The following is a 12,322-nucleotide window of genomic DNA, read 5'->3' as shown; positions in this document are numbered from 1 at the left end:
AAGGTGCCAATGAGCACAGTGCACACACACACACACACACACACACACACACACACACATATATATATATCTAGACTCGTAAATTTGGATAGTGGCAGTGACAGTATCATACCTATAAACATTTTCCCTAGAATGCTCTTGCGACCTGGTAGTAATTAATCACAGCCAGGTTGCAACTTAGTGGTTTGGGACCCCTGCTTTACAGCACTGCAACTTTTAGACTGTTAGCATTTCATTGTCCTTACTCATACCCCTTAAGGAAAAACCTAAACTTTTATACTATTATATTCTCTCCAGGTGCACGTTTTTATTTCTCTTCAACAGGCTACTACTACTGTGTCATAACCAGCTCTATTTAAAAAAGGTTTCCACAAACCATAATTTACTGGAACTTTCTTTGAAACATACTGCTAAAATGGGATCACTGTGCCATGTCTCAAATCGAAAAATGTGACCAAGTGTTTTCTAATCTAAACCAGAATATTCTTTCGAATCAATTTGTTCAAGTTTAAAAGCCATGTGAGAGGTTTCTGAAATTCAAATACTAACCCTAACAGGGAAATCCCTTAATGCTAATGCCTCAAAACTAGAAATGTGAAACTAGAAATCCAGAAATGTGCTATTTGAAGCACAATTGCAGTTAGTTACTGACATGAATATTTACACAGGTACTGCATTACTGCAGTCAATGTGCGGAATGAACGCACTTGTAAAGGTGCACACATAGTAAACAGCAAACACACAAGTCTAACCTGGACATATCAACATAAATCGCTATTTGAAACCCCCTCTCTGAGAAAGTGTCTGTTTTATTACAGTATGAGCAAAGTAGCATGGCTCAGTGATGGCAAGTTCCAGAAGTGTTGGTGTCGCACCGCTTCCTGGAAACCTGCTGGCAGTCATCAGTAGGAATCCTTTCATGTGGTTTTCACTGGACTGATCAAGTAAGCCAGTTCAAGCTTGAGAGACAATGGAAGAATGGCTCTTTCCTTATCTTAAATAGGAACACCATTCTCAGCCTGCAGGAACACGACGTTTGAATGATTCACATTAAAACATCGAGGTACAGTACATTTACTTTTGTGGCATTTGACTTCCTTATCCAGAGCGATGAACAAAAGGGCTTTAAGTCTCTAGCATTGAATAAATCTACAATGGTACGCAAGATTACAAACTTTATATAAATATAACTCTTGAATTCTACAAAGCAAACTTGGACAGTGCTAATTTAAGTGTTTCAGGAAGAGGTAGGTCTTCAATCGACGCTTGAAGATAGTCAGGGACATCTAGGGGAAGTTTATTCCACCACCTCGGTGGCAAAACAGAGAAGAGCCTTGAAGTATACTTACCTCTCATTCTGAGAGAAGGTGGTACCAGTTGAGCAGTGCTGGAGGATCTCAGACAGCGTGGTGCAGTGCGAGATGTGATGAGGTAAGACGGTGCTGGTCAATTTTTGGTCTTGTAGGCAAGCATCAGTGTTTTGAATCTGATACGTGCAGCTACTGGAAGCCAGTACGTGTAGGTCCTTTGGATGCTTGTGGCTACCATTCAGAGCAGCAGGAGGTTCTTCATACAACGTCGAGAAACATGAAGATTGACAGCTGCTTTAAAAGAGGATTAGCTGTGTTTGCTTGTTGGGCTCTGGCCTGCACTGACTAGTCCTCCATATTGTTAACCTCTAATACAAACACGTATCTGCCTGGTGGTCTCAGATCCACCAGCTAAATGGTTTTCTCTTTCTGTATAACCCAAACTTTCCTGATGGGCTGGGAGAAAGGTGCTGCAGCCATATAGCTGTTGTTCCTCTCGGCGCGAAGGGAGAATTTGCCATGGAAAACGTCTCCAAACTGGGTCCAGATGGCCAAGACGATACGCATATCGTCAGCCTGCTATTGTTGGATCAATCTCAACGAAAAATAAATGATGAAGGTTAATTTTTCCTGGAGGGGGGGGTTAAGGGTTGGGGTGTATAGAGAAAAAAGAGAGCATGGGAGAGAGCTATGTGCTTTATTCTCACCTGTTCTCAAAAAGTTGGCTTATTTAACAACTGTGTGCTCTCTGAAGATTAATGTAACACATATGCACACAATATAAATATAGTACACCTGTACAGACCTGCAGGAATGCTAAGATGTAAGGGATGAGATTTAAAAGGCTTCAGACACCCCCATCCCCCAACACACACACACACACACACACACACACACACACACACACACACACACACACACACACACGAAATGCTTACATACACTAACACACAAAAAAGGTGAGATCCAAGTAGCCTTTCCTGGGTGGTCCTTTTGTAAAGATAAGGCAAGTATGTTTCCCATGGGTAAAAGGGGTGACGGGGGGGGGGGGGGGGGGGAGAAAGAGTGAGAGGAAATACTCTCAGGCCCCTTTTAGTTCCCATTTTGTTCACTAGATTTCACATTTTTTTTTCAGATTTTACAAATAGAATTTCTATTTGTAGCATGGCTTCTCAAAAAAATGTCCATTAGATCCTTTAATGATGACATGAGCCTTTAATGACAATAAGTAAGGCTACTTTAAAAACCTCAAAAAGCCACACACACACACACGAAAACTCAAAATCCAGGGGTGGGCCTACTGTTGCCTAACTTCCATAATCCAGATGGGTTGATCACTTCAGATGAACGTTTAACAGACATAATAGTGCTCATATCCCCTGTGTGAGCGAGTTCCTTCTCTACTTCATCTGTTGTAGTGCAGTGCCAATGAATAAAAATAAATAAATAAAGGCACTTGATTAAAAAGCAGCTGTCAATCAAAGGTCAAAACGCCAAGCCGGCTCACTGCTATTCCATGCGGCTAAAGCAACAACAGCTGTATGTCGCTCGAGACAGCTGCAGCGTCTGACGTTAGTATTCGCTAAATGACAAAGGACGGTGGATAAGAGGAGTCCAAGAGCGCAAAAGAAAGAGAAAGGAACAGCAAAAGAGGTGGAGGGTGCTGGAAGAGATTTAAAGGTCTGCTTGGTTTCTCCCCTAGCACAGCTGGATATAAAGAAGGGATTGGGTTTGTGTGTCTTTAAAGCTTTCTTTCTTCCTTCCCTTCTTGCTCCTCTCTTTGTTTTGTTCTCTGTGGTGGCTCCAGTGCTGTGAAGGCCGCTTACATGCCTTGCCTTTCAAACAATAACAGTTCAATAACCCCCCTCCCCACTCTCTTCTCCCTGGGTTCTCCCGCCAAGGCCTGTGCATGCCAGCACGTCCTTTAGAAATCCTTGAACAGACTCAAAACACAAAAGACAGTTTGTGGCGGGGTGTGTGTGTGTGTGTGTGTGATGGGGGGTGTCTGTGTACAGCGTGATATAATTAAAGTAGACCTGATGCTATAAAGCTCTGCAGCAAAAAGGAAAAGAACAAAAAAATTATAAAAAAAAAAAAGCCGGAGGAAACTCATTTCTGGCATGACTATGCTACAAACGAGCCAGCATGTAACATACAGCTCAGTTAAAAGTAGAGGGAAAAACATTGAATTAATAAGAAAAGGGGAAAAACTGGAAGGTGTGGTGGTTGGTACAAGTGCTAAGTGATGGTTGAAACAAATGAAGCAGGCGGCACAGTGTGCTATTGTCCTAGAAAAACAGAGGAAGACGGTGACAAGTTTCGAAGCTTTTCTAAAGCAGGATGCTGGAATGTTATCTCGTGCTGCTTCCTGTGAAGTTGGACATTCAGACATCAGACACGTTTTCTTTGCTGGGAATCGCCTTGAACACTCATCACTCAACAATTATCTCTTTCCCACACACCTCATAGCACACACTGCAGACTCGCACAGTTGTGGATAACATCGCTCTTATTCGCGTGTATCTGAATAAGAGGCCTTGACTGCATCAGTGAGTCATTCTTTGACAAACAATGAATAAGTTAGTAGGGGTGCTACAATACAGGATATTGTATTGTATCTTTTGATACAAGTCTCTTGATACTGTACTTTTGCAGATCAACATCCAGTCCCATTTCTTTCCCCTTACCTAGAATCAGGAGGCAAAAGTGGGTTAAAAAATACTAAGCACCCTTTGCTAAGCACACTGAACTCATACACCAGCATACTAGCAGACATGGCTATGTTTGATGTGAACATTAACTGAAGCTCTTGACCTTTTTCCTTTAAACCATGTATGAGTCAGCGAGCTCAAGGAGTCCTTCAGGCTAATGAAGTCTGAACTGGAGATTTTCATGTGCTATCACATCATGAGTTTGGTTGGATGTAAAAAGTCAGGAATGATCCTAACAATGAACATACATGTGTATTATATAATATCACAAGTATCCATTGATGCAGCTGAGGATGGTGCCGCACGAAAGACATAAAGAAGATTTGGACTGTAATTATTGTAAACGGTTCGCTACAATGGCTTAAGCCTGCAATTGCCATGGACAGTTGTACACTCGAGTCTCCATCGGTGAGCAGATGATAGCCCATGGATGGAACTATAATGTAAGGCTATTCGGTGTCACCCAGATGAGGATGGGTTCTTTTTTGAGTCTGGTTCTGCTCAAGGTTTCTTCCACACACCATTTCAGGGAGTTTTCACTTACCGTCATCACCACTGGTTCATTCATTAGAGATAAACTTATAGGGACATATTTCAGCTATTAAAAGTTGTCAGTAAATATTTATCTCTGTGAGGGTGCTTCGAGACAAGTCTATTGTTAAAAGCGCTATACAAAAAAAGTATACATTTAAAAACACTGTTTTTACACTGCTCAAGCTGTTTGTTGTCCCCTTCAGGTGGCGGCATAATCAGGATACATTTGAATCAGAATGAATCATTTCACTGATTGGACAAATAAACTGAGACACTGAAAAGACTCCATTTAACTGTCGTGAGCTCAAAGTGTGTATATATATATATATATAATAGCAAAAATGCAATCATAACAGCACTTATAGTGAAATTTTTGTACAAGCAGGTTCCTAACAGAACTTTGTGTTTGTGTATGTGTGTTGCTTGCCAGCGCGCTACTCCACTTGCCTAGCAATGTTGCATTTACCACAGTACATCATCCACAGTACCAATTACACTACATCGCTGTCTCTGCTCTCTTGTGAAGGCTGGAGTTGGGGGGCAGGCAGCCTTTTCTTTTCTCAAATCTGTGAGTCAGAACCGCAGTGCATGTCAGAACGCATTTTCAGCTCAGGCATGCTTGAACCAGAGTCCGTCTTTCCCACAGATCCTCTCTACTACTGCCTAGAGGAAGCTGAATATGACCTGAACCCCATCAGCTACCATCTGCCTGAGCAGACATGTGGGACCCGTCAGATTACTAAGACTCCTAGTGAGTCATAGTTTATAGTGCATCGAGGAGAAGAATATCAGCATGTGAGATAAAGAGAGGTGTGTGTGTGTGTGTATAAGAAAGTAAAGCTTAAAAAATTATGATGTACCATACACATGGTGGTGAGTGTACTGTAGGGACAGAGGATGGAGTCAAAATGTGTTTGTGTTTTCACATGCAGGGAAATGTGAATGATCCCATGGCAGTTAAATATTAGAAGTTTGAGTGACAGAAAACCGGGGACAATGTAATTAATTACAGTGTAATTTACAATTGTAGCATTTTTCTGAGAGAAAAAAATAAATAAATCTTCAGTAAATTACCAGGATGTGATGTATAATGATTGTTAATACACCACACGATAAGACTTGGACTGTGACAATAATTTCTACAATGATATTAGGCATACCCCTACTACAGATTCATTGTTCTAATGTTGTCAATCAGTAGTTCTTTTATGACCACATTATCCCCCCTACCAACTGTGTAACATAGAAAGCATTAATTCTTATTTATTTTAAGTATATATTAATATACGTCAATTTAAATTTTTATTTGACCATTGTAGGTCAGGTGTGCGCACACCCTAATATATAATATATATATATAGACCGCACATGTGTGCTGACCCATGTGTTAGAACATCAGACAAGCAGCAAATGCCATAGGGAGGGTAGATAATAGACTAACGTTTACATTATTGAATTTTTTTAAATGGCACACGATCTACCCATGCTTCCTTTATGATCTACCGGGCGAATTGGGCACCCCTGTTGTAGCTTGCGCTGTATTTTAGATTAATTTGTCTAATCATAAAGCCATTTCCAATTCTCTACACATTATTATGTACCATACAGTCATTAATTAAATCACTTACATTCATGGCATTTAGCAAACTTATCAGAATTGTCAAATTTTTATACAACTAAGCAACTGAGGGTTAAGAGTCTTGTTTAAGGGCCCAACAGCGGTAGCTTATAATCTCACATCCTATAAACATCCTATTTAGAAATCCAACATCACTTAGCATCCATTCAGTGTTGAAGAGTTATCCTGAAAAATGGTTTGTGTTTTAAGTACCTTTTTTGGTCCCTCCGAGTATAGATGCTCTTATTAAATAAATAAAAAAAAACATTGATTCAACTTACCATGCATTCATGCTAATTGCTTTTCGAATTCAAATCACTAGTTTGTTTGCACCCATTCCTAATTATATACCACTGAAATCCAGCGCATGTATGAAAAGGGTATCAAAACATCTGATTTATCTTGAAAAAGACCATCAATTTCTACTTTAATCATATCTTCCATGACTCGCATCTAAAATCGGACTTTCCAAGCTACTTCTTTTCTTCGATCATCTGTAATTTATAAGTGCAATAAACAGGTGGGTTGAAAGGGAGAATTGGGGATTTACTATGTTATAGGTTTTAATCTAATGAAAATCTTTTTTTTTATTTTTTTATTTTTATTTTTTTACATATAATATCGAAATATCAATGGGGTGAACCTGGAAATGTGAACAATTCAAGTTCATTTCTATAGCACTTTTCAGAGTAGACATTTTCTCAAAGCAGCTTTACAGAACGTATTAATTACAGAACAAAAAAAAAATTATATGAGGGAATTACGTGTATTAGTCCCTGAGGAGCAAGGAAACTGTGGGGCGACTGTGGCAAGGAAAAACTCCCTTAGATGGTATGAGGAAGAAATCTGAGAGGAACCAGACCAAAAAGGAGAAGCCATCCTCATTTGAGTGAAATCAAGAGTGTGATTACAAATAAAAAATAAAAAAAAACACAAAACACCAAAGAATGAGACCTACCATGAGCACCGGAGCATGTGATTATGAGTAATGTCCTTTCAACAGTCAGTTGATGATGGAGCTACTGAGCAACTCTTAAAATAGCTCAACATCTGATATCATCATAGATCCAACACCAACTCTTCCATGCCAGAGCTTAAAAATTTCCAAAGAAGTCCATTGTCCAAACTCTACATGAAGTGGGATCCAAATGGCGCTGCTTAACTCTTTGAGGGTCCGTAATCTTCATGAGGTGGCACACAACTTGAGCTAGTGCAACCTCGGGATGCCTCAGGATGGGCCCTTATAATATACCCTTATAGACCCTTGCTGCTGTTCAGTGTGTTAATGTTAAGTCTAAATAAGTGTGCCTTACAGCTGCTGTTGTAGCCAGATTGCCTGACTCAAACATGCAGGCCTAGCCAGAAAAATAACTATATCTATCCAGGAGGGAATGAAGGGGAATCATTTTGATCATGTTGGCTATAGGTGTGTATTGAGAATGAAAGGACAGTGGTGGACGTTAATGAAGCAAATGTAAAAAGCCATAATAGCCATAATCGTACTTTGGATACTTAAGTGCATTTGAAGGTAAATACTTTTACTCAAGTGGAAGTTTAAAGAAAGCACTTTTACTGGAGTCATATTTTACAGAGTGACTTTTTACTCAAGTACATGGTTTGTGTACTCCGTCCACCGCTGTGAAAAGATAATGTATAGCTTTGTGTTTGGTCTTTGCAGGTGTCTCTTTAAGAAACTCCCAAGACTAGGTAGAAAGTGCTGACAGAGGGCAGAATTTAATGGAACAAGTGTCAGGAACGGATCAATGTCAGCAGTCGAGCAGCAGCTTATTAACAACTTGTTCTCAAGTCAAACAAACAGCGCTTGAAGTAGTGCTTCACAGCAGGACAACTGGAAGGGTCAGCTAGATGCCTTGTGTGTGGCTTAGGTGGGTCCTGCAACTGCAATGATTGATTGCTAGCTCTCGTTAATCTAGTCATTGCCCCCGACTTTGAGAAGGCACCACCTGCTAATGGCAATCAAGCTGTTAAAAAGAAAGAAAAATATAATTTCTGGTATTTTGGTATCAAAAGAGTGTTGCCTTATGTGTGAGACAGTTACTGGAAAAAAAAATCGATTCAGCAAGTTCGAAATGATTGCTAATCTGTTAAAAGACCGGAAAGAGCTGCTGTACAAGAAAAACAGACAGGGTAGATATAAAGCTTTTACACACTTCATCATGAGAGCTCGCATTGTGAGAACACTGACACATCTTCAGTTGTGCAATGTTACAAATTGAAAGGCTTAACAGGTGGAGGTGCAGGCCAGGCTTCTTGCTTTCCCAGTCAATGAAGCCAAAAAAATCCTGCATGGCAACTGGCGGCATATTTGCATAAACCTTTTGAGGTTTCCTGCCTAGACAACGCATGAAATGTTGTTTTTGCTTTAAGCCGATTGCAGCCGATCGGCCCACACCTTTTTCCCCCACGGTGAAAATGAAAACATTAGGTCATTTATGTTTGCGCTGTTGTTTCTGGTGAATACAAGTGAGCAATGGGTGGGAAATGAGACACCAGCTAAATTTACATATACTCACTACTGAGGAGTACCTGCTTTACACGCTGTCTCTTTTGTTCTCCGGTCACGCACTTACGTTGTTTGTTTAGTCACCGCCACTTGTCATTCCCCTTGCTTTTTGTTATAGTCATGAACTGTGGCTGTAACAAATGACGAATTCAAACAAAATATTTGGACAGTTTAACATTTCACTACAGCCTTGGGCTTGGCTCCATGCTAAAATATTGACTCTGTGAATATTTTATTATATTTATTCAAGTTTCGTTCCTCTGTATTTATGCTATAGATAGATCTGACTTGCCAGGAATTCGTTTTGAGTACTCCTCAATCTGTACGTTATTGCCGTAAATAACTGGTACAAGCGTTTTTATTTACCAGTGTGTTGGAAACCATCCCTCTTAGGGATAGTCATATATGCAAGCTGAATGCTTGAACTGTTTTTTTTTTTGTTTTTTTTTAATTACTTGAACAGTAATCCCCTGCTTTACCGTAGATTGAATCTCGTGCACCCGGTTTATCGTGGAATCGCGTTTGCCACATAACCAATTTATTTAGCTGATTTCCGGGGTGGCGCCTGTTTATCGCGTTTTTTCCGTTAATCACTAGCGGTTTTGGAACGTAACAAGCGTGATAAACGGGGGATTACTGTATTTCAACAAGAAAAGTGCTCTGTCTAATTGTCTTAGATGTGGTGAAAGTATTTGAGCATTAGCAGTTTTTTCTCTATGCCTAAGACTTCAGTTGGTGGACTTTGGTGCAGCTGTGGATCCGGCAAGTATTCTGATGCAAGGGCAAGTGAAAAAACTCTTGTGATCAGCTTCAGTTGCAGCTTATCCAGCAGCATATTTATATACGAATGTACATTTTTCATTTAAAGTCTCATTTCTTGACACGAACTTAGGCAGTCAGATGTGAAGCTTAAAGGAGAAAAGCATTTTAGCAGGGTGCTTGTGTTACATATCCAACAAATAAATCATCCCCATTCATTCATCTTCATTATCTTGTTTATTCATCTCACAGTCAGGATTTAAGGATTTGGAAATATAATCGATAAAGAAAATATTGCAGGTGGGTACAGTTGAAAACAACTGTGAAAATGCACACGATTAGTTACAACTTTAATGGCCTGCAAAAAAGGGTCACTGTGAATTAATAGCCATAAACTGGTAATATTCGCAATTCACTCATGTTAGTTGCTTATCCACAGTCTTTTAAGTGAGGAATTATATGTAACTAGATCATGATCATATGATCAGATGCTACTGGTTTATGTTCAAAGGATTCAATCCCTGTTAATCCAGCGAAAGCACAAACCAACCCAGACTCTTTAAAACCAATGTTTGGGGTAACTCACTTCCTAGGCTCCATTCTTTTAGCCACCTGCTCAGGCTCATAATAAAGTAATGTTAGAGGTGTAGCCCAGGGGTGCACCAGGCAAGATGATAGAATGTCAACAGTAATTGGACTACAGTGTGTTTGTGGTTTTTTTCTGGGGTGGGATTGGGTTCTTTAAACCAGCAAGACAGTAAAACTCTGAGTAAAACTCAGACATACCTTCTTTCAAGTTTAAGTAAACATTGTTGACATGTATGAAGCTGCAATGATTAGACACAGCTTTTTTTGTTCCAGTGTGGAAAAATTTAAGATTCTTAAGGTTCTGCTCATAAGCAAATGAGTCCAGCCACCATTCCCCCGAATGGGTGTTTTGGGGAAAAGCTAAGAATAACTTATTATATCAGAGTTAGCAGAGGTGAATCCTGCCACAGATATTTTCTTTCACCTTATATAAAGGAGTGTGCCTTTTTGACCATCTTATTCCACGTTCCCCCACCTAATTCCCATTTGCTCTTATAATAGAAAAGATGTTCCATTAGATGTTGGAGTGTGTTTAAGGTGATGTGTGCTGATTTAGCTGAAAGGGTGTTAGTAAAGTCAGGTGCTGATGTAGAGTGAGGAGGTCTGGGGTGCAGTCAATGTTCCAATTCATCCCAAAGAGTGTTCATTTGGGGTTGAGGTCAGAGCTCTATAGCAGGCCATCAAGATCTTCCCCAACCCATGTAAATAATATCTTCATGGTGCTGGCTTTGTTCACAGGGGCAGTGTCATGCTGGAAAAGGTTTAGGTCTCCTAGATCAAGTGAAGGAAATATTTTATGCTACCACACCAAAGACATCTTTTTCAATAGTGTGCCTTCAAAATTGTCGCAAGAGTTAGAAGAAGAACTACGTATGGTTGGAAAAGTCGGGTGCTTACGTGGCAGCTCCGAGCTTTATTTGTAACCATGTGCGAGAGAAATCACACCGATGCAAATAACACGTGGTAAAGCCGGTGGAGTGTGAAGTGTAGCAACCACAATGGTGCCTTTTCCTTGTGTGTCTTAAGCAGCTTTCAGAGAAATGCAAACGATTAAAGTAAGAAGAGGAGCTACAGCCGCCACTCTGGAGATTTAGAGAAAGGGACATCTGATAGGAGTTGCTTTTCTCACAACAAACATTTAAGGATTATTGCACTCAAACGCACTAGACTTTGATGTTCTTGTTTTTTTGTTTTTTTTCCCCACCCCTTTCATTTTTGTTTTTTTTGTTTCAGCCCTTTGGCTTTCATAATCTTCCTTTGAAGTGAGCAGTCTGGAAATAATATCAGCCTGCAACGGTTTTGCTGACGGTTTATGATTGTCTTATACGTTTTCTGATCTCGCTTCTATTCTTACTCAAACTCCCCCGTCTCTTCCTCTCCCTCGGTGTGTATCGGTGTGGAATTGAATCAACAAGTCAGCTATTAATTTAAGCTCCATTAACTGAGCAGTTAACTCATGGCCTGCAATAATGAGGCCTTTGAGTGGTTGGTGCACTCAATACAAGCCCTTAAATGCATTCTGGGGTAATTAAGCCAATATTTTAAGTTGAGAGAGAGCTGAGGCGGTCACAGTTGCACTCTAAGGCTGTTAGTTCTAGTTAGGTCTGAAATAACTACAAGGCCATTGAAAACACTGTTTTCTCCAACTATATGGAAATTTCAATGGAAATCAATTGGTTCATTAAAGTGGAAGGAATACTGTTGGAAAAAATTATTAAATATTTTAAAACTCAAGTACAAACAGCCAAATACTTTTAAATACATCCCAGGCAAGTCTACCCTGAAAAACGATAGGAATGTAGACAGTGGGACACGTTTTTTAGTTTATTCTAATGCCATTACTGTTTTTTACTCTATTGAAGGTTGTTACCTGTGCTGTCTTGTCTATTTACTGCACTGGAAACAAAGCTCAAAATGAACACGTCCATCATCACGGACACTAATAAATAATGATCTTTTGTTATTTTATGGTTGCTGGTGGCAAGATATGAGGTTTAACTGGGTTACGACCATCCCGAGTTCTAAAAACATGTCACGTTTAGAACATGAATCACAAATTGCAATTCTCTAGGAAAGCTGCAATAATCACTCTGTGAACTTTCCAAGAAAAGTTAATCTAAACTTTTATTATCTATTCGATCAAATCATGCTGACTATTAACCAGGCATGCTGTGATTTGTAAATAAAGTAGAAGATTTATTTATTACATCTTACATTACATTATATATATATATATATATATATATATATATATATATATATATATATATATATATAT

At 39.5% G+C, this 12,322-nt stretch overlaps 2 protein-coding genes across 14 annotated transcripts in view; both read right to left on the bottom strand.

Annotated features, from left to right (window-relative positions):
• The window catches only part of LOC310739668 (protein HID1-like), a 484,702-nt gene that overhangs the window by 10,438 nt on the left and 461,942 nt on the right, over window positions 1-12,322 (bottom strand). The gene's annotated exons all lie outside the window — the stretch shown is intronic.
• Window positions 1-12,322, bottom strand: part of cep112 (centrosomal protein 112) — a 138,605-nt gene that overhangs the window by 12,680 nt on the left and 113,603 nt on the right. The window lies entirely within an intron of this gene.

The sequence above is a fragment of the Silurus aristotelis genome (genome assembly GCF_946808225.1).
Source record: "Silurus aristotelis genome assembly, chromosome: 17".
In the NCBI taxonomy this organism is placed as follows: domain Eukaryota; kingdom Metazoa; phylum Chordata; class Actinopteri; order Siluriformes; family Siluridae; genus Silurus; species Silurus aristotelis.
The sequence above is the reverse complement of the archived record's forward strand: the minus strand, read 5'-3'. Positions and strand labels throughout refer to the sequence as shown.